Source organism: Spermophilus citellus, assembly GCF_964194105.1.
Source record: "Spermophilus citellus genome assembly, contig: SCAFFOLD_219, whole genome shotgun sequence".
In the NCBI taxonomy this organism is placed as follows: domain Eukaryota; kingdom Metazoa; phylum Chordata; class Mammalia; order Rodentia; family Sciuridae; genus Spermophilus; species Spermophilus citellus.
The window spans coordinates 40,684-63,886 of NW_027672734.1; the positions used below are offsets into that span (position 1 = coordinate 40,684).

At 41.8% G+C, this 23,203-nt stretch overlaps 1 pseudogene across 1 annotated transcript; it reads right to left on the reverse strand.

The window, feature by feature from the left end:
* Positions 1-21,359: 21,359 nt before the first annotated feature.
* LOC308640676 (vomeronasal type-1 receptor 94-like) lies at positions 21,360-22,282 on the reverse strand (annotated as a pseudogene). The gene has a single exon. The product of its transcript is annotated as a vomeronasal type-1 receptor 94-like (transcript).
* Positions 22,283-23,203: the final 921 nt, after the last annotated feature.

The following is a 23,203-nucleotide window of genomic DNA, read 5'->3' on the forward strand; positions in this document are numbered from 1 at the left end:
AACACTAAAAGCTATGACCCCCCACCCAATAATTGGATTTTCCTGGTGTGCTGGTGCATTGTGTGCCTGTTACCCCAGCAGCTTGGGAAGCTGATGCAGGAGATTTTCAGGTTCAAGGCCAGCCTCATCAACTTAGTGAGGCCCTGTCTCAAAATAAAAATAAGGGGCTGGGGTTGTGGCTCAGCACTAGAGCGCTTGCCTAGCACGTGCAAGGTCCTGGGTTCTGTCCTTAGCACCACATAAAAATTTAAAAAAAATAAAGATATTGTGTCCAACTACAACTAAAAAAATAAATCTTAAAAAATAAAATAGTTAGGGATGTGGCTCAGTGGTTAAGCACCTTTGGGTTTAATTCCTGGTTAAAACACACACACACACACACACACACACACACACACACACACAAACACACACTTAAATCATGATTACTTTTCCCCATTTCTCCATATGCTAAAGAGTGGGCAGAAAAGAAATTTTGGAATTAAATCCTGCTAAAAATGGATGGTTCTGCCCACTTAGATATTTTTTTTTCTGGCATAATCAAATATATATAAAACAATATCAGTGGTTATGTAAACCTGGGTTCAATATCTGGTACCAAATATATATATATATACAAACAAATTCAAGTAGTCTGCGTTCAGAGTTAACATTCTTTATATTTTGTCTCTAAACTGTGATGAGCAATCCAGGACAGAGAACACTGAAAATATAGAATTGTATGGGGCTTCATCCAGCATCCACACTCTTTCCTTGAGAGATCTATGTGGACATTCCAGCCATCTTACCCACTTGAACTCACTTTGGGTGCTACCTCCTGAGCTTTTTTATCAGGTTGCTGCACATGCCAAGACAAATTAATCATGGCCCTACCAGTGGAGATAAACAGAAAAGATTTTATGCTTGTGTACTGAGAGTTTGCAAAGGGTGCATTAAAAAAGAGCCCAAATACTTTGAGGTGGACCGACTTGGTGGTTGGAGAGGTTGAAGCCGGTAACCAGTGTGATGATGAGAATTTTATCTTTATTTGATCCTCAGACATGGACTCTATATGTCTTTTCACCAGAAAAAAAAAGAAAATGACCAAGAGCAGCACCCTTTCCATTTTTCTTGCTGTAAGAAATGTCTTTTCTTCCCAAATTGTCCTTGGGATCACAGCCAACGTCTTCCTCCTCCTCTTCCACATCCTCATGTTCCTTCTCCAGTGCAGGACCAGGCCCACGGACATGGCCATCGCTCACCTGGCCCTGATTCATCTGCTGATGCTCATAATCAGGGTGTTCCTGGATATAGACATTTTGGGGGTTCAGGATATTTGGAACGAAATGTCATGTAAAGCCACCATCTACCAGTACAGGCTGATGAGGAGCCTGTCGGTCAGCACCACCTGCCTGCTGAGTGTCTTTCAGGCCACCACACTCAGCCCCATAAGCTCCTTTCTGGCCAAGTTCAAGCACACGGCCCCACAGCACAGTCTGGTACTTTCTCACTCTCTGGGTGTTCAACATGTTCATTAATATTCGTAGTTTAGTCTCTATTGGAGGCCCCTCCAATAACACATTAGATATTTGGTTTTCCACTGAATCCTGCAGGGTTTCCCCCACAGGTCACCACCTCAGGGTCTTATTTTCCTTGGTAGGAATACTCCGGGATGTCCTCCTTCTCGGGCTCATGGCCCTCTCCAGTGGGTACATGCTGGCTCTCCTGTGGAGGCATACGAGTCAGTGCCAGCACCTCCACACCACCAGCAGGATTCCACAAGCCTCCCCAGAGCAGAGGGCCACTAGGACCATCCTGCTCCTCATGGGTTCCTTTGTGGTCATGTACTTTATGGACTGTGTGATCTCCTCCTCTTACAGTAAAATGCAGAAGAAGGATCCGGTTTGCCTTGTCTTCCAGATGCTGGTGGGCAATGGCTACTCGACCGTCAGTGCTTTGATGCTCATTTGTACCGAAAAACAAATAACCCAGTTCTTCCAATCCACACTGGGGAGGATGAGGACATGTTTACACAGGGTCAGATAACCCCTCACAGTGTCATCACACGTTGTTTCCTCCTGAGTTTCCAAAAAATAGTTGATGTTGGGAAAAAAACTAAATGAGGAGGAGGGAGATGAATCTTTTGTTGTTCTTTGTAAGATGTTTATCACACCAGGTGAGGTGGTGCACAACTGTCATGCTACCAACTCAGGACGCTGAGGCAGAAAGATCTCAAGTTGAAGGCTAGTCTCAGCAATTGTGTGAGTCCCTGAGCATCTTAGTGGGACTCTGTGTGTAAATTTTTTTAAAAAAAATTACAAAGTTCTGGGGATGTGGCTCAGTGGTCACATGCACCTGGGCTCAATTCCTAGTTGCAAAAAAAAAGTGTTAAATGATATATGGGCTGTTTTCTTACTGAACTTGCCTAAAGCAGATACCTTCCATTGTCCATAAGTAGACCATGACTGTGAACCCTTTGCTGGAAAAATGAATTTTGGAAGAATAGTTTTGTTTAGTCTTAGGAAAAGAAATATCTTGCCTATGTACAACTCTCTTGAGGTGCCTGAGGCAACAGGTGTTTTGATGTATTTTTTTTATTAGAGCAACAAACATCAATAAGAATAATTAAATCCCCTTTGTGTTAACTCCAGTTGTTTTCCTAATATACCTGTAACATTATTTCTCCATGTATTTTTTTCTGATTTCATCATTTAACTTTTTTTTAAAGAAAGAGTGAGAGGGAGAAAGAAAGAGAGAGAGACTTTTTTAATATTTATTTTTTAGTATTTGGCGGACACAACATCTTTGTTTGTATGTGGTGCTGAGGATCGAACCCGGGCCGCATGCATGCCAGGCGAGCACGCTACCACTTGAGCCACATCCCCAGCCCCATCATTTAACTTTTTAAATGTTATTTTATTTTCATCTGAATGCTAAACCAATAGAGAGTGGGAAAAATAGTAGGCAATAGGTAATCAAGAATCAGAGTGCAGGAGAGAGCTCAGATGTCTTGGAAAAACACAGATCTAATCCATATCCCCTTGCAGCCTTGAAGTAGTGGCCTAGGTCTTTCACCCTCAGTGTAAAATATAGACCGTATCTGTTTTAGGGTTATCAAGGAGATGAGAACAAATAATAGCACACATTTGGCATCATGTGTCCTGAGATTGGAAGGATGCAAAGAAGATTACTAGCATGTCCCCTGACCAAGTATGGCATGTAATTTATAAATCATGTGACATTGAAAAAGCAAAAGTAGCAGCTCACCTCTGTGTACACAGACATCACGTATTAACTCTTAATTTCAGTAGTGATTCTCTGGATACAGTAGTATTATGATACCCCACTTTACAGTGAAGAAATCAAAACCCAGATAAATTAAGTCAGTGGATTGCAGAGGAAATAGGTGAGGAAAGTCAGGATTTGAACTCTCAAGCCCAAGTTACAGGTCCTAAGCCTAACCAATGGTCCGACTTTCTTATTAGACCAATGACATCTATCGGAAAGTGGCACACAGGGGTCACAGTCAATGAAACAGACAACCTGGCACTAAAAGTCCCACCCCTGTTTTGCATTCTTTCAGCCCAGAAATACAGCTGGATGGCAGGAGGCTATGGTTTGACCTACAGTAATGTGGCCTGAAACAAAGAAGTCAGGCTGCTGGATTGAACTCTAAGAGGCCAGTGTGAAAGCTGTTCAGTGGCAGAATTTTCAACCCCTGGAGGGGACCCAAGCCATCACCTTCCTTCTGGAGCAGCATGTGAAGGATCCAAATGCACTTCTGGGGTGCAGTGGAGGGATATTCCAAGGGCACTGGTTGCAAAGGTAGGAGGCTACTTGTTCTCCTGACTCTTGAAAAGTCTACTTGAACCAGAGGAAGAAGGTTAGGCATGGGGTGCATTGTTGGCCTCCCTCACTGTAATTTATTAATACTTTGTAGCAGAAAATATTTAAATATTGTTATTGTTTCATTTCTGAGATGGAGTCTCACTCTATTGCAGGGACTGGTCTTGAACTTCCTGCGCTCAAAAGATCCTCCTGCCTCAGCCTCCAGAGTCGCTGGAACTGCAGCTGCACAATAAGGTGTACAGCTCAAATATTACAGAGGATCGAATTAGTGCTGAGGCTATGACTTTTCCTGTCCCCTCAAGCAGTTCATGGTCAACTAAATCCATTCTCTGTAACATCCTCAGGATATGGGAGAAATTGTGTTCCCTGTTAGGAAAGAGAGTGGATATGTATGCTTTTGAATCTTATGTGACCTGTAGAGTCATTTACCAAAGGGACCAGATAAGATCATTAAGGAAAAACAGCCACTGTGTCTTCCAGTTAGTTGTGGAAACCCTGGGGTTTCATCATAATGATTTTATCAAACAGACAAATAATCAAAAACATGCACAGATCAAGTCTTCTTGGGCAGGAGGTCAGGAAGGTTTGTAGGTCTCAGATTGGCTCAGAACAGACTTGGGGCTGATGGAACTTTTTTGTGATATTTATCAGGTCCTCCTAGATCAAAACACTTGCTTCATAACCTACCAGTTTCACTTGACTGTTGGAAGGACGGACATGATATCCATCTGCAGTAACAATAAAAAAACGATTGTCTTATCTTTTAAAAGTCCATGTATGGCTGTGTTTTGGTTATACTCTCCCGCCAGGTGTCTGAGACCAAGTTGGTCAAAGTTGACCTTTTTCCTATCTATGCTAGATTCAGCTGAGATCTTCAGAGGTTATTATTCCTGGGAACTGCTGACCCCAGCCCTGCAGCTGTGCCCAGGGGCCCCTCACCCTCCTTTGACTGCCCCTTTCACTGTTCCTTCCCCTGCCCCTTCCCAGCCTCTGTTGAGCTGAACTTCCATATGGGCAACATTTTTAGCCTCCATATATGAGGGAGGTCAAGCAGCTTGGGAAACAGAATCAGGAGGATCCTGTGTTTAGGCAGCATCAACTGAAGCAAGGTGCTAAGCAACTCAGTGAAACCCTATCTCTAAATAAAACACAAGATCGGGCTGAGGACGTGGCTCAGTGTTCGAGTGTTCCTGATTCAATCCTCAGTAACTACCTCCCCCCACCAAAAAAATATAATGACTTTAGTTTATCTCAGAGGTATATGAAAAAAATATCTAGCATGTATTTCTCATTCACAAGTTTCAAAGTAATCACATAAAAGCCCCCCCCCCTTTGCTAATTCATTCAACACAGAAAGCAGACACACTATGCCATGATGAATGGTTGCCCAACCATGTGGTGACTCAGTATGAAAGTCTATCCATCATGCAATGATCCAACATTTACTATCCTACCCACATAAGAATTTCAAAAAGTTAAGGCTGTGTTTTTCAGTACAGATGAAAACCAAAGGGATACTTGTGTTATAGCCATTGGCCTCCATAGTCTGGATACAATGACAAATACGGTAATTTATCCACATGGTTCTTGTGGAGGAGACAATGCAGTCCAAACAGTACATGAGCACAAAGAAACCCAGGAACAGCAGGATGGTCCTAGTGGCCCTCTGTTCAGGGGAGGCTTTTGGAGACATGCTGGTGCAGTGAAGGTGCTGGCACTGCCTCTTATGTCTATGTAAGAGGGTCACCATGTACCCACTGGAGAGGGCCATGAGTCCTATAAGGATGACATCCTGTAATGCACCTATTATGGTAAATAAATGCCTGAGGAAGTAGCTCATGTGTAAGATAGTGCAGGAGTCACTGAGGAATATGAGAGTGTGTGTGAGGTCACAGTGAAGTTGTCAACAGCAGAGATTGAGAATGGGGATTAAAGGACATATAGAGGACCCACAGGAAAGAAGGGACCTCATGCTGTCCAGTGGGGACTTAGGCTTGAACTTTGCAAGCAGGAGCTTGGGATAAATAATATGTGTCCTAATCATATGGGCCACGTCATGTTCTGTCACTTTGATCCAAGGTTCAAATTAGCCCATTCCTGACTCCACACGTTGTGATGCCTGAGATTCCGAGCTGTTGGGAATTCTAGGTGGGCACCATAACCCTGGGCTTCTAGCAGTTTTCTTTGTAATTTCAGAGAAAATTTTCCTCACCCTTGATTATAAGGTAATTGAAACATTTTATTATTATTTAAGTACACAAAAGATGATATTTATCATTTATCTTTGATTATGAGTACTGGTCAGTGGCCTTAAGCAATTTAAAATGTGGGTGCATGGATTCTCTCTACTGTCTCCCCAGTTTTTCTTATTCCTAAAATATCTCTAGATTCATTAAATAAAAATTCCCCAGGGCACACCCTTCCTCAGCTGCAGGAAAATTCCATACTACTACATTCTGTCTTTATAAGTTATATGACCCAAACATCCATCTTTTACAGGTATATTTTATACACATGATGATTCTTTTGTGAGTGACAGTCGCTTGACTGAATGATTTCAAGATTCATCTGTGGTTTCTTATATATCAGCATCACCTTCGTATTTAATGCTATGTTTAGTATTTAATGCAATATTTGGTCTTTGCATATTGTACTACTGAAGATTCCACTCCCTGTGTGTAGATGTATACAGTTTTGATTCTGATGCCTATGCAAGAGGGTCAGCATGTACCCTCTTGACATAATAAATTCAAGACTCGTCCGTGGCTTCCTATGCACCAAAATCTTTCTCCTATTTAATGTTGAGTGGAACTCTATGATACATCCAGACCATATCTTCATACATTCATACACTTGGGGATATCAGACTGTCTCTATCACTATTATAAATGTGGTATCCTGAGCAATGGTGTTTAAATAATAGTTGTTGTCCCTATATCCAGTTTTTTTGTTATATTCATAAAAGTTCAATTTATAGATGAGATGGCAGTTTATGATAAGGGATGTTTACAATCTATTAGGCATAAAGGAGATTTCTGAGACTCTTGATTTATTAAAACTGCTGCAATCTCTCACGTACCTATAAATGTATGGACTCATTCAGAAAAAGAAAGTGATATTTACTTCTTAGGGTTCCTTTCACACATCAATCAGAAATATAAAATTACTAGATTTGTTGGAGAAATATGGACAATAATATGTCATGTTTTTCTCATTTTCAAGCTTCAATGTAATCATTTTTTAAAACCACTTTATGCTTTGATCCAACACAGAGAGCAAACTCACTATGCCATGATGCATTGATACACAGCGGTGTGGTAGCTCAGGTCGAGAACTGACCCATCATGCAATGATTCAACGTTGACTGTCCTTCCCCCACAAACATTTAAAAAAGATAACGCCTTGTCTTGTTATGCAGATGAAAACCAAAGGACTGATGGTGGCATAGCCATTGGACACCATGATCTAGACAGAACGGCACACAGGGTCATTGTTCCACATGGTTCTTGAGGAGGAGATGATGCAGTCCAAACAGTACATGAGCACAAAGAAACCCAGGAGAACCATGATGGTCCTAGTGGCCCTCTGTTCAGGGGAGGCATTTGGAGACAGGCTGGTGCAGTGAAGGTGCTGGCACTGCCTCATATGCCTATGCAAGAGGGTCACCATGTACCCACTGGAGAGGGCCATGAGCCCTATAAGGAAGACATCTTGTAATGCACCCAGGATGGCGAACAAATGCCTGAAGAAGTAGCTCATGGGTAAGATAGTGCAGGAGTCACTGAGGAATATAAGGCCCTGTGAGGTCACAGTGGAGTTGTCAACAGCAGAGATGGAGAAGTGGGCACTGAAGGACATATACAAGACCCACAGGAAGAGAAGGGACCTCATGATGTCCTGTGGGGACTTAGGCTTGAACTTTGCCAAGCAGAAGCTTCTGGGGCTGAGGGTGAGGGCCTGAAGGACACTCAGCAGGCAGGTGGCAGAAATGGACAGGCCCCTCATCAACCTGTACAAGTAGAAACTGATTTACATGTGACATCACCCTGAAGCCCCACCTGAGATGTAAAAGTGTTTGCAGCAAAGATCCCCGTGTTGAGGATCAGGAGGTGGGTAAGGGCCAAGAGACCGATGATCCAGTCCATGTTCTTGAGCCTCTTGTCACACAGGAACTTGATGACATGGAACAGAAAGAGGATGGTGTTGGCCACAATCCCAATTCCCACTTCAGAGTAAAAGGTGCTTCTTTAGTTAATAACACCATGCACCATGTGTTTTTTTTTTCCCTCATCTTTTGGGTTAAGGAATCATGGAGTACATATCTTAGGAGAAAAGAAAAGAAAATGCATTATCACAAATATTAAATTGCATCCCTCTCAGACAACACTGTTGCCAGGAGGAAAATTTGTTGGCCTATCCCTGTGCCCCTGTCCCTATTAACTGAAGTTTTGCTGACACACCCTGGAAACAATTCTTTCCTCTCTCCCTTCCCATCATTTTCCAATCAGGGCTGGATTCCAATTTATGCAAAGTACAAAGGATTTCCTGAGCATTAAAAATGATCATATCTGTCATATATTTCTCATTCACAAGCTCTGATGTTATAGAAAAATTTTCCCTGATGAAAACTTGAATTTATCTTGGTGATATCTGATCGAAAGGGTGGAGTATGTTTCCTTACTGTACTAAGGACTATGTACTTTTGGGTCAATTGAAATTATGGGGGTTTAATTAGGAAGAAAACCCTCCTAAACAAAGAGCCTCAATGTCTTAGGCCATGCATATTTATGTTAGATTCCAGTTACCTTCATTCTGGTTTGTTCATGAACACTTGTAATATTGTTCATATATTCACAGAGAAATTGCTAAGTATTGCAACCTCTGAAGTCAGATGGCTTGAATATACCTATATAATCTTCCATTTAAAGGATAAGTATTCAACTTTGAGAAGCCCATTAGCCTGGGCTCTGGGCTCGACTCATCTATAAGCTGAACAAAACCTCATCGTGTCTGCACATGAGATACCATGCATGAAACAGCATGAAGCACGTTTGCCATTTAGGGAAGGATTGCTGTGCAGAAGGCTCTCTATGGAATTGTTCAATTTTCTAGACTTCTGCAGATCCTCATTCATAGAAATCTCTTAGTAGTTGATCATCTCTATCACCAACTCAGAGTGACTAAAAAATCAACCGAATTATAATCTGTTTGGAATCTCTATTCAGAGAAAATGGAGTGGATTTTAGACAGATTTGATTCCCCTACACAGCTACTTATGTTAATTATTTTTGTTATCGAGTCACAATTTGACCGATGTGATCCAACTCCAGTAACAAATACTAGGAGAAACACATTTCAGTATTTTTCTACTTAAATAGGAGTAGCCAGGCATGATGGCACACTCTTGTAATCCAGCAGGTTGAGAGGCTGAGGCTACAGGATTGTGAGCTCAGTGCCAGCCTCAGCAACTGTGATGCACTTAGCAACTCAGTGAGACCCTGTCTATAAATATCATACAAAATAGTCCTGGGGATGGGACTTGCTTGTTCAGTGTCCCTGAGTTCAAGCCCCAGTACCAAAGCAAAAGAAAACAACAACAACAAAAAACCTTAAATACATGGAATCATTGTGATAAACAGAACCACATGAAAAAAGATACACATTCACTCCACTTGAGGAATTAATTACAGTGTAAGTATCCAACCTATCTTTGAAACATGAGTCTTTTTGGAGTCCAAGTTTTCCATCTTCCTTCAAGAATGCAATGACGTTTCTCCCGACTCAATTTGTCCACATGTAAAATTGATACTTGGGTTTATTATATTGATATCTAAAACGTACCAGATACATTTTCTACTACTGAACTACATCTCCAGCTCTGATTCTAGAGAATTTTGAAATGATTTTACTGGCAGAATATTTTCCTGATAAACATATATATTTACTTTAATCCAAGCATCTCCTATAATAAATCATTGAGATTTAATTTGTGTTTTCACATACTGAACCATAATAATACTTGAAATCAAAGCCTTAAGGCTAAATTAGTTCTTGTGCATATGGATGTAAAAGACACTAAGGGAATCCCTACTACTCAGGAGGCAGAGACAGGAGGATGTCGAGTTCAAGGCCGGCTAGTAAATTAGTGAGACCCTGTCTCAAAATAATAAATCAAAACTGGGCTAGGGATGTACCTCATTGGTGAAGAGCCCTGGCTTCAATCCCTGGTACAAAAACCAAAAGTGCTAAGGGAATCTGACATGTTAAAGATGTGTGAACATTTTTGGTGCCACGTGAGAATTCAGAGTGTAACTACAGGTCTCGTTTAAACATTGAAATGCAGATCTGTTTTTTATTAAAAAAATAACTTTTAGCTGATATAATATCTAGACTTAGGGAGTCTCCTATTAGAATTCAATACAGTTTGACATTGCTTGCTGAACACATGGGGGAATTAACATTTTGATTTTCTCACATTGTATAATTTCTAAGTGTGCAGAGTCTCAAAACTCTTATTTGGTCACAGGAAATCACCTGATGTAGACTCTGGTGACCACATTGAGCTCTAGGCAGTAGACCTGCTGACCCCAGCCCCAAAGCTGTGCCCAGGTGCCCCTCACCCTTCCTCTGACTGCTCCTTCCCCTAACCCTTCCCAGATTCTGCTGAGCTACACTGCTATGTGGGCAACATATTGACATTCCCTACATGAGTGAGAACATACAGTAATTGATTGAAAAGAAAATTCTATAAACCATTAGGAAAAAAAAGTTTATTTATTTCTGAAATGTGGTAAACAGCAAAATGACATTTTTTAAAAATTTTAGGACTATACTCATGCACGACTGTGTCCAGCTTCTGTCCAAAGTTCAGATCACATACTGATGTATTAGTTTATCATATGCATCAGACACATATACCTTATTCACTTAAATATTATACAATATGTAAGTATTCTAAAGGTTCTTAACACAGTGATGGTTCTTGGAAACATACTGTTTAAAGCAAAAACAATCATTTTTTTTTTAACAAGAGAAAGCAAACTATCCTAAGAAATACTGGACAGTCCACAGAGGGGGACATAAATCACAGGGAAAGTAACATGGGTTGGGCATCATGGTGCATATCTGTAATCCTCATAGCTTGGGAGTCTGAGGGAAGAGAATTGCATTTTTGAGGCTAGCCTCAGCAACTTAGGACCTAAGCCTTATAGCAAGAGCCCTCTCTAAATAAAATATTAAAAGATTAAGGATGTGGCTCCGTGGTTAAGTACACTTAGGTTCAAATCTTGGTATGAAAATAATAATGATAACAACAACAACAACAATAATATTAATAATAATAATAATAATAATAATAATATAATAACAGCAGCAACAAAGAGGCATAATTTGTTTTGTCTTTTCCATGTACTTAAGCCTCCCCCCTGCTCCCATCACCTACTGTATGTTAACTAAAGATTAACAATTGAGTTCTGGGAGGGGGACTGGTCCTGCTTCATGTGAGTTTGGGACTGAGGGGAAATTGGGCAACAAGCTGTACTTTGCATCACGGTTCTAGCTGGGAAACTATGAAGAGCTCTAGGGAGAATCATCTTGCACATCAGGGAGAGCACAACCACTACCAGCCAGGTGCTATGCTATGTGAAAAGCCACTGTGAAATGTACAGGCTACAGGAATATGAATGAGAAAAGCGTGTAGAATATTTGGGTAAATGAGTGATGGCTATTCCTGAAACATCTGGTTGATGATCACCCATTGTTCCCATAAATTGTAAAGATTTCAGTAAAGCTCAATGTTCCCAGCTGCGACTACACAATAACAATAGTTTGAAATATGTCTTCAGGTTCAGTATAAGGTAAGTTACTTTTCTAACAGCAACAAGAAACTCCAAAGGAGCTTCATCACAGACACTAAGCTGTCCTTACTGGGAAACCCAAACATACCTGCAGGAGGATCTGTTTCCCTGATGAGGTCAATAATGACATGAATCAAGTTCAATTTGCTTAAAGAGGAAGGAAAGGAGATAGGTTCACATTTGTTATGTAACTGCATTTGCATGCAAATATGAACTTAAAAAATAAATGTGAGCATAGGCACCTGAATAGAATGAGGATAAACTTTTCCAAATATTCTCTGTAACAAAATGCCAATCAGACACAAAGATTCTTAGGGAAATGGGAAGGAGAATTTTAAAATGAATAAAAAAAAGAGCCCAGATGAATGGACCATATATTCTTCCTGCTCAAGTATTGAAAATTATATTCCCAGATCTTTAGGGGGCAAGGAAAAAGAAGCCACTATCAGGGTCACTTGTCTTTTCATGTGAAGGAGACACAGGACCACTGCCCTCTCACTCAAAATTGGCTACTGGGCAGAACACACAATGTGGAGAGGCACCATTCATTTTTAATTTGTGAGACGAAATGTAGGACAAGGAAGATTTCATGAGAAATTACAACACATGGTTGTGGTAATATAAGGTCGCCCCTGTTACTTTCAGTTTTATACAAAATCACTTTTTAATTTTTCAATGTTTAGAAAGTCAGATATCAATGAGCAATCCATTTTTTCAGGAAGATGAGAGAAACAAAGCTGAGCATACTTAATAAAGTGGAGACAGGGAACATGATTACTTCTCTGTTTATTTGTATAGGACTAAATAACATAGAAAACAGGTGATAGCACTGATAGCATATGCCAATGTAATTCTCAGCACCACATGTAAATAAGTAAATAAAATGAAAGTCCATCAACCAATGATAAAAATATTAAAAAATCATGGAGTATTTTCAGGGAATTCTGAAACTAGTATCACCCTAAAGCCAAAAGCAGACAAAGACCCTTTAGGGAAAGGAAGCTTTCAACCAATATCTTTCATGAACACAGATGTAAACATTCTTAAAAAAATATTGGCCAACTGCATACGAAAACACATGAAAGATAGAGCACACCAAGATCAAGTGGGGTTCATCCCAGGGATGTAAGGTTGGCTCAACATACAGAAATCAATCAATGTGACTCACCACATCAAAAGACTTAAAGACAATCATCACATGATTATCTCAATAAATGCAGAAAAAGCATTTAACAAAGTACAGCACCCATTCATGTCAGAAAATTTAGAGATAGAAGGAAGATCTCTCATAATGTAAAGACTGCGTATGAAAAACCCAAGCCAATTGTGAATGGAGAAAACTGAAAGCATCTCTTCTTAAGGCAGGAGCAAGGCACGGATGCCCACCTTCACCACGCCTATTTAACACACAGTCCTTGAAATGCTAGTCAGAGCAATTAGGCACGAAAAGGAAATTAAAGGGATACAAGCAGGAAAAGAAGAGCTCAAATGTGATTGTACCAGAAACACTGGATTAACATGGTAGACTGAAAAGCGACCTGCTCTCTCCCAAGCCATCCTGGAATCACACTAAGATGGGTCAAAGACCAACACGTAGGACCTGAAACTGTAGAAGGACATGGGTACATGTAGGTTTTCTGGTAGGACCTCCAAAGCTCGGAAAACAAAAGCAGAGCAAACACTAGATCTTCAACTCCCTGCCCAGGGCACGTGTGATCTCCAAAGGGCTTAAGGGTCTCCTTACAATGACCCTCCTGGGTGCAGCACACAGGCCTCTGGGCAGGCAGCCCTTAGCAGGCAGCCCTCATCCCTGGCATCTCTGCCCTCCTGAGACCCCCTCGGCAGCCCTGCTCCCCTCACACAGCTGCGTCCACCTCTTCCGCTACTAGTGAGGACTCTGACGTTGTGCACACTAAGCAGCATTGTACGAACAGTGCACCTGCAGTTTCTTCTCCAAGGAGAGTCTTCTTTGAAAAGTTGACACCTCTGAGCCTGCCATGGATGGCTTCTTGCTGATTTCTGATAGACCCTCAAAACATCTTTCTTACCATCCTTGTGCAAAGTACTCGGCTTCTTTTAAAATAGTGACATCTCATTAGTGACCCTCTCCTCCTTGACAGGACTTTACAAGAGCTTCCTTTCTGACCAAACAGTGGAGGCTTCCATATCTTTCTGATCTGCTTTTTTGTTTGGCTTCCAATCCTCATCATGAATCTGGCATAAAGAAGCCAGCAGTGCTCAGGCCACAGCCTGAATGCTTGTGTTACCTAGAAATGTCCTCTGCCAGTTAATGACCCCATCACCTTTAAACTCAGCCTCCCACACAGTCTTGGGAGTGTGAGCCAAATGTGAACATGTTCTTTTCCAGAATTTCACAGGGGGCCCGTGCCCCAGTCTGGCCGGGCACAATTCAAGAGCCATTTGTCAAAAGAAACAAACTTTATTTTTTAGAACACAGGGCACCACACAGCTCCTCAGGAAAACCCTCAGAGCCCAACTGCTACCACTGGCTTCTGACAAGCCTCTAAACCTCCCCCAGCTCTTGAGGCCGATTAGCTGGGTCATGTGGGTGGAGCCAAAAAATTCCCCCAATGAGTAGCTCCGTGGTCTGAAAGGGTGGGGAAACATCCCAATGAGCATCATCGAAGAGGAGCCAATCAGTTGGCAGCTAGAAGTTTACTGGGGCTGCTGTGAGCCAATCATCAGCTGGCAGCTGGAAGTTTGCAGGCAGCTGGAAGTTTGCTGGGGCCCCTTTGGCTGTGGCTCTCAACAGGCCCGTCCTGATCCCCAGAAGAACTCTCACTCCTATCTGAGGCCTCATGAACACAGTCTTTACTGTCCGCACACCCATCAGTGCCAGTTTGGTTTTGAGCTCACACAATGATCACCCGTGAAGCTCTGCCTGTAGAATTCTAGACTTTCCCTAGCCTGCTCTGCCAAACTCTTCCAAATTTCTTTCATAAACCAATTGCAAGGGCTTTTGAACCACATGATCTGGTAGAGTCACAGAAAGGACCACTTCCTGTATACCACTACTGGGCAGAAACTTTTTGGTTAATTTTTCATGTCTGTGAAAAATACCAGAGAGATCAGCAACTTAAAAGGAGGAAATATTCTTTTATTTTGGTTCACAATTACAGAGGTTGCAGTCTATGGCCACTTGGCCCTGTTGCTTTGGGTCTGTGGTATCGATGTCCATCATGGTGGGGAGCGTGGGGTGGGACACGGTTGCTTTCCTCATGGTATCCAGAAAGCAGAAGGGAGACAGGGAGGGTCCAGGGTCCAGTATTTGCTTCAAGCACAAGCCTTCAATGATCTATGTTCCTCCCAATAGGCCTCACATCCTAAAGGTCTCCTCTCCTCTGCCACAGTCTTGGCTGGGCACAAGATCACGAGCCACTCACAGCTTTGTAGATTCAAACAGCAATTCTTTATTCCTGAACTCACACCAGCCTCTACACACGTTCTGGGGAAATCCAAGTTCTGCCAAACAATTCACGTCCCAAATACTTTCTCCCATGAGAACTCAATGGGAACTCAGGCAGCAGGATACGCCCTATTCCAGCAGCAATAACCTTAAATCTGGAACTGCCTTAAATCCAGATTGTCCTAAACCAGGAACACACTAAACCCAAATTATCCTAAATCAGGATACTTCCAAAAACCTGCAGGATACACCCTAAACCTGGATTCACCCTCGTCCTTGAGCAGGGTCACTTTTCTCAAACACACATGCAATGTCACAGCAAATTTCCAAGGCAAGTCCATTTAACATGGGGTACGCTGGCAAGGAAATCCCGATGCGTCATTCCTACTTGGCAATGGCCCTCAGCATCTCCCCACTTCTGATTAATTAAACAACAAGCAATGTGACTTAAGGATCGTGCCTGTTAGGTTGTCCAATTCAACATATGGTTCTTACCCATCATGGGAAAACGGACCTCTAGGCGTCAGCCTCCTGTCTTAAATTGATACCACTGCAATCAGATCAACCCGTCACTGACTACCGTTCCAGCATTCAGCCATACTTGTGGATAGGCCTATGCACCAGTGGGGGGGGTGAGGTTCTTGCCTCACCTCTGTTGGCCCCCAAATTTTAGACCATCACTAGTAGAAGGGAGGAGGATACAGAAATTCCACAACACCAAGCCAATTGACGGCTCCTTTGGAAAAATTGCATCACTGGTGACACCATCAGCAAAGATATGCCAGCACTACCACAATTAACATGGGGTGCACTGGCAAGGAAATTGCATCACTGGTGACTCCATCAGCAAAGATATGCCAGCACTACCACAATTCGCTGCACCAAACGATAGTTCACAATGCATACAAGTGATATAGAGTCCAGGCAAGTTCTGCAAGCAATTCAAAGTGGAGGAGTCTATCAATATGTCCATTTCCTCCCAAAGTAAATTGAGTCCTTGATTGAGCATTACTTGTTGAGTTATATTCATTGATGCATTAGTTTATACAGTTTACTGTGATAGCTATCATAGAAGCTGTAGTTTGGTTTTATCTTAGTCTTCACCGGCACTGGGATGGAGATGGGAATTCTGGCAAAGATGCTAAAGAGACATTATCCTGAACAGAATTATTAAATGTAATGAAAAGGAAAGGTGAAAGTAAACAAACAGATCTGTTAACCACCTTTAAAAACAAGCCTTAACAGCTGTTTATCTAATTTAAATAGTAAGCAAACAGATGTGTTAACCACCTTTAAAAACAATCCTTAACAGCTGTTTACCTAAATTAAATTAAACCATTTAAATCACTTGAATAAAAAAAAAATTGGATCCATTTTTTCATGAGTGCTCCCATATATGAAATATGGACCTACGCACATACAGACACACAACACAAAACAGAAGTGTGCACACATAACATACAACACATAGGACAATAAAGGCCTCATAGCTTTACCGAGGTGAAATCTCCATTGCAATGTTTAAAAACTCCACAGTCAAAAAATAAAACTGATCAGAAAAATATTAACCTAGGTTTATATGAGCTCAAAAATAAAATAGAACTTTATGATGTGGAAAAAATGCAATAATAAAATAGATATTGAAAAAAGCACCCTGGTTAATCACTGTCGCAGATGTAAGAATAGCCAAGCTGGAGCTCTGGATATCAGCTGTTATGGATTTGAGTCAAATCATCTTCTTTTTCTGTAGAAATTGCTTTAGTAAATCTCTCTGGAATCCAAATCGGCTGCTGTTCTCCCTGTGGCAAAACACAAATGGAGCCCTGACTCCAGACAATCACTGGGTCAGGACCTTTCCATTGTCCTGTTAGAATATCTTTCCAAAGTACCTTAGGCTTATGTACATTTTTTGGATACATATGTCTTTCCGCAGCACTAAGTCCTGATGAATCCAAATTTAGAAAGTTTAGAGTAAAAAGGGTTATTTTAAGTTTATCTTTGGGGGATATATACCCCTTTCCAATTCCCTCTTTTTGCTTTAATAGGTACGTTTTAATAGTTTGATGAGCTCTTTCAACTATGCCTTGTCCCTGTGGATTGTATGGAATTCCTGTTATGTGAGTAATACCAAATGATGTGCAAAATTGTTTAAAAGAGGTAGAAGTATAACCAGGACCATTATCTGTTTTTAACTGTTTAGGAACGCCCACAGTGGGACAATTTTGTAAGCAATGAGCTATAACATCTTTAGTTTTTTTCTCTGGCATGAAGGGAGCCCATCAAAAATCCGGAAGAAGTATCAACTGTAACATGTAAATATTTTAATTTTCCAAATCTGGCAAGTGTGTGACGTCCATCTGCCAAATATGGTTAGGTATCAGTCCTCTAGGATTGGCTCCAAGATTAACTTGTGGTAAAAAGGTCACACAATTTTGACACTGTTTTAGTATATGTCTGGCTTGTTCCTTAGTTATTTTAAAACACTTTTGTAAAGTATTAGCATTAACATGAAACCTTTTATGAAAATTTGTAGCTTCTTCTAGTGTAGAGAAAATATGTATGTCATGTGTCGTTTTATCTGCTAAATCATTGCCCAAGCTAAGGGCTCCAGGCAATCCTGTATGTGCCCTAATATGTCCTATAAAGAATGGATTTTTTCTGTCCCAGATTAGACTTTGTATATTGGAAAACAAAGAGAAAACGGTAGAGGAAGGGGAAATCCTACCAGCATTTTCAAGGGATATAATAGCATTAACTATATATTGACTATCAGAAAATAAATTAAATACAGAATCTTTGAACATCACAAAAGCTTGTAAAACTGCATTAAGCTCTACCTTTTGAGCTGATTGTTTGGGTACTAAAAATGTAAAAATTTGATCAGGGGTAACTACTGCTGCTGTACCATTATTAGACCCATCAGTGAATATATTTGGAGCATTCATGATAGGTGTTTTTCTTGTCATTTTAGGAAAAACTACAGGATGCTTAGACCAAAAAGACAACAAAGGATTAGATGGTAAATGATTATCAAATGAAACATTAGATTTACACATGATTATTGCCCAAGTATTTAACTCATTAGCTAACTCATCAATTTGAATAATTTTTATTTCACCTACATAATCGGGATCGATTACCCCAGGACTTATCATAAGTCCTTTTAATGTAGATTAACTACGTCCCAATAATAAGCCTATTGTTCCTTTGGGAAGAGGTCCTTTTACTCCTGTAGGAATGATTTGAACTCCCATCTCTGGAGTTAGTACTGCTCTGGCAGAGGCGCAGATGTCCAACCCTGCACTCCCTTGGGTTTGTCTGATGAAGGATTTAATGGACCATGTGTCTTGGGCACCATCCTGATGGTATTGCTGGGTTCCTCCACTGCCCCGTATATTTGTGGTTGTGGGCCCTGGAGCATTGGGCCCCCCAGTCCGTTTTTTGGCAATGGAGCCTGATGTCTTTCTCCATGATATCATGGGTAAATACCTGGTCCTTGTCCATTCTTTGATAAGGGAGTACCCTCTATGGTGGTTTGAGAACGGCATTCATTAGCCCAATGTCTCCCTCTATGGCATCATGGGCAAATACCCAGTATTCTATTCCTTTGCTACCTAGCTTTGTTAAACCCTCCTCCTATGGGGCAACTCCTTTTAAAATGTCCTGTTTGTTCACAATTATAGCATGTTTTTGGCCTGGCATCTAAAGCCTGTTGTACTGCAGCTGCTAAGACTTGCCCTTGTTCATTAATATCTCTACATAATTTAATATATGTGTTTAAATCTTCATGTCTCCATGGTCTAATAACCTCTCTACAGCAACTATTTGCTTGGTCATAAGCCAGTTGTTTTATTAATGGCATTGTTGTTCTGAATCCCCCCAAATTTTGGCAGCTGTTTGAATAAGCCTATCTACAAAGTCAGTGTAAGGTTCATTAGCTCTCTGTATTACCTTAGATAGCTGACCGTATAAATCTCCATGTCCTTGTAAAGTCTTCCATGCCCTAACTCCATCTGCAGCAATTTTTGCATATATAGCAGGATCATATTCAATTTGTTGCCGTTGACCCTCATAAGGTCCTTTTCCTAACAACATATCTAGATTTCTTTGAGGGTAACCGGCTGCTGCATTTCGCCTAGCTGTCTCCATGCAAAATTCCTCATTGGCAACCTTCCATAACAAATATTGTCCTCCATTGAGCACAGATTTACACATGCTAGCCCAATCTGCTGGCGTCATGTCCAAGTTAGTAATGGACTCGACCATGCTTACCGTGAAGGGAGCTTGGGGACCATGGGTTGTTACAACCTCCTTTAACTGCTTCACTGTTTTAAAATCTAAAGCATGGTGAATTCGTTGCCCTCCTACTTGTTCAAGTACAGGGCATGCTAGTCTTTGAGGTCCTGTCTCAGGATCCCACTTATCAACTACGGGGTTTGAGGGCCACTCAGCTGTCTCCATCGGTGGGGCTGTTGGTTGAATTACGCCCTCTGGTAATAAAACAGAGTTAGTAACAGCCTCCTGTTGTGGCCTTTTTCCTAATAACCCCTTTTCCTTTAAATTTTCTTCCTCTGTCTGACTAGCTCGAGAGACCTTCTCTTTTGCTGATCTAAAATGTATTTCTCCATGGTCTGAACCTCCAACAATTTACTTAACACCTTTTCCGTTTGTTTTTTACTAATTTCTAATCTACTATAAAGATAATGCAACCCAATAAGATAACACAAAACAAAACCGAAACTGAATGAAACAAAAACTGAATAAAAAATTGTTGTATCAAATTTCTCTTCCTCAGGGCAGACAAACTTCAAACCTTGAGCCAACCATTTTTCCCAGTTTGCCTGAGAAATTTCTAGGGATAGGCAGCTTGAAACAAAAATGAAATAAATCAAAACAAGAACACATTTTTTTTTGAAATGGTCACCCATTCTCTCACCTTCCCTCAGGGGCGAGCAATTTCACTTACCTCCAAGTTTCAGACATTCCGCGTACAGACCACCAAATGCCGCAGTCTTGGCTGGGCACAAGGTCACGAGCCACTCACAGCTTTGTAGATTCAAACAGCAATTCTTTATTCCTGAACTCACACCAGCCTCTACACACGTTCTGGGGAAATCCAAGTTCTGCCGCACAATTCACGTCCCAAATACTTTCTCCATTCCACGAGATCTCAATGGGAACTCAGGCAGCAGGATACGCCCTATTCCCAGCAGCAATAACCTTAAACCTGGAACTGCCTTAAATCCAGATTGTCCTAAACCGGGAACGCCCTAAACCCAAATTATCCTAAACCAGGATACTTCCGAAAACCTGCAGGATACACCCTAAACCTGGATCCACCCTCGTCCTTGAGCAGGGTCAACTTTCTCAAACACACATGCAATGTCACAGCAAATTTCCAAGGCAAGTCCATTTAACATGGGGTACGATGGCAAGGAAATTTCGATGCGTCATTCCTACTTGGCAATGGTCCTCAGCACTCCTCCCCACAGTGCCACAGGCTGGACATGAGTCCTTCAACACCTGGGCATGGGGCATTCCAGACCCAAGTATCACACTGTGCTAAACCAGGCTGTGCCCAGTTGAGATCCAACTCACCGTTTTCCCTTGAAGACCCATTCAGAAATGCAAATGTTTGTGTGACAGGTGACAGTATGTGGTTCCATTACTCATGATGTCTATGTCATCTATATGTATTGAGATAAATCAGCAAAATGCAAACAGCACATTCCATATCAGAATTTTACCAAAACACAATGTCCAGAAAGGGCATTGGGGAGGGGCACGACTGTCATCCAGCAGTTTGGGAGGCTGAGGCAGGAGGATTGCAAGTTTGAGGCCAGCCTCAGCAACCTAGTGAGGCCCTAAGGAACTCACTGAGACCGTGTCTCTAAATAAAATATAGAATAAGGCTACAGATGAGGCTCAGTGGTTGAGTGCCTCTGAGTTCAATCTCCAGTATCCCTCCCCAAAAAGAGTATATATATATATATATATATATATATATATATATATATATATATGTATGTGTGTGTGGGTATATATTTATGTATGTGAGTGTGTGTGTGTGTGTGTTTGTGATCTGCTATTTACATATAGATATATACACATACACATCACATATGTTCTATATGGTGTATATATACACATAATATGTGCATATACATACATGTTCTGATGAACTGTTCTGCAGCCAGTGGCATTAGCTGATCTTACCAGAATGTATTCCTGCCTGAATAATTAAGCATTTAAATACCTCCCCATAGGGACTTGAAAAAATTAATTATGCATTTTTCAGTGCAGATGAACACCAAAGGACTGTTTGTGGCATAGGTATGAGCCACAAAGATCTGGGTGCAATAAAGAATTTGGTCATTGTTCCATATAATTCTCGAAGAGGAGATGATGTAGTCCAACACAGACATGAGCATGAAGAGTCCCATGAGCAGCAGGATGGTCCTGGTGGCCCTCAGTTCTGGGGAGGCTCTTGGTGACAGGCTGGTGCTGTGGAGGTGCTGGCACTGCCACTTATGCCTGCACAGGAGGGCCACCATGTACCCACTGGAGAGGGCCATGAGCCCCATGAGGAAGACTTCCCAGAAGATAAACAGGGTGGACACCATCTGCCGGATCCAGTAACTGATGGGCCAAATGGAATAGGATTTGGTGGCATACATCAGATACCCTGAGGTCCAACTGGGGGTGGCGACGTTGGAGACTAAGTGGTGGCTGCTAATGGACATGTACAAGACACACAGGAAAAGGAGGGGTCTCAGGCTGTCCTGCGGGGACCTGGGTTTTAACTTTGCCAAGGGGGAGCCCCTGGGGCTTAGGGTGATGGCCTGCAAGACACTCAGCATGCAGGAGGTGCAAATGGAGAAGCCCCTCATCAGCCTGTGCAGGTAGATGACGGCTTCACAGGTGATGTCGTCCCAGAATCTCCAGAGAGACATAAATACATCTGTAGCTATGAAGCCCATGACGGTCAGCAACAGCAGGTGGGTCAGGGCCAGGAGAGCAATGGGCAGGTCCGTGGGCTTGGGCCTGTGTCCAAGGTGGAACAAGAAAACATGGAAGAGGAGGAGGATGGTGTTGGCCAAGATCCCATGCCAATTTCAGACAGAAAGGCATTACTCAGGGCAGGAATTCTGTAGAGGCCGCCTTTGCTCATCTTATGGGGGGGGAAGGAGTTTGTCAGGGTCTGGGGAGAAATGGAAGGGTGATTCCTCATGAAAAGGACAGCGACCTTCGTCAGTCAGAACAAGAGCGCTCGCCTCAAGGAAAGGTGGATTTTTATCTGCACAACTGTGTAGTTCATGCTCTACAAGTTCTGGTGGATTTGCATGAGGAAAATTGCAGACCAGTGGAAAGGAGGCCCCTTGATCAGAGTCTATATAGATCAGACTTGCATAGGTTAGGGTACATCAGTGCTGTCTTGATTACAGTGGGTTTTTTTTGGGGGGGTACCAGGGATTGAACCCAGGGGTGCTGAACAACTGAGCCCCATCCCCAGGCCTTTTAATATTTATTTAGAGACAGGGTCTCCCTGAGTTGCTTAGGACCTCACTAAGTTGCTGAGGCTGGCCTCCAACTTGGGATCCTCCTGCCTCATCCTCCCAAGCTGCTGGGATGACAGGTGTGCACCACTGCACCTGGTCATGTGTTTCTTTGTAAAAATCGCTCAGCTGTCTCCCATCTTAATACATAGAGAATAAAATATTACCAAAAGAGAGTACTTTGGCAATCTCTGTAGAGAGAACTCTGATGGGTGTTCAGGTGTTTCCTTTGAATGCTCTAAGGTAGCTACGCATATTACTCATTCATAATTATCATGCCAGGATAATTCCCTCGAGAGTGGAGTCTACCAAATATAAGCAGAAATTTCAATTTTTCTCCCTATTTCAGCACGTGGAACTGGGATGGTAAAAAGAAACCTACTTTACATAGATTCAGGGTCTTTCCATTTTAACATCTTAATAAAAGGACAAGTGTCCAAACTGTCCCTGAAGGATGGGACTCCATGGGACTCTAAACTGTCACCTCTCCTTGTAGAAGCAAAGGTATTTCCTCACACTTAAAAGGTAACGCATAG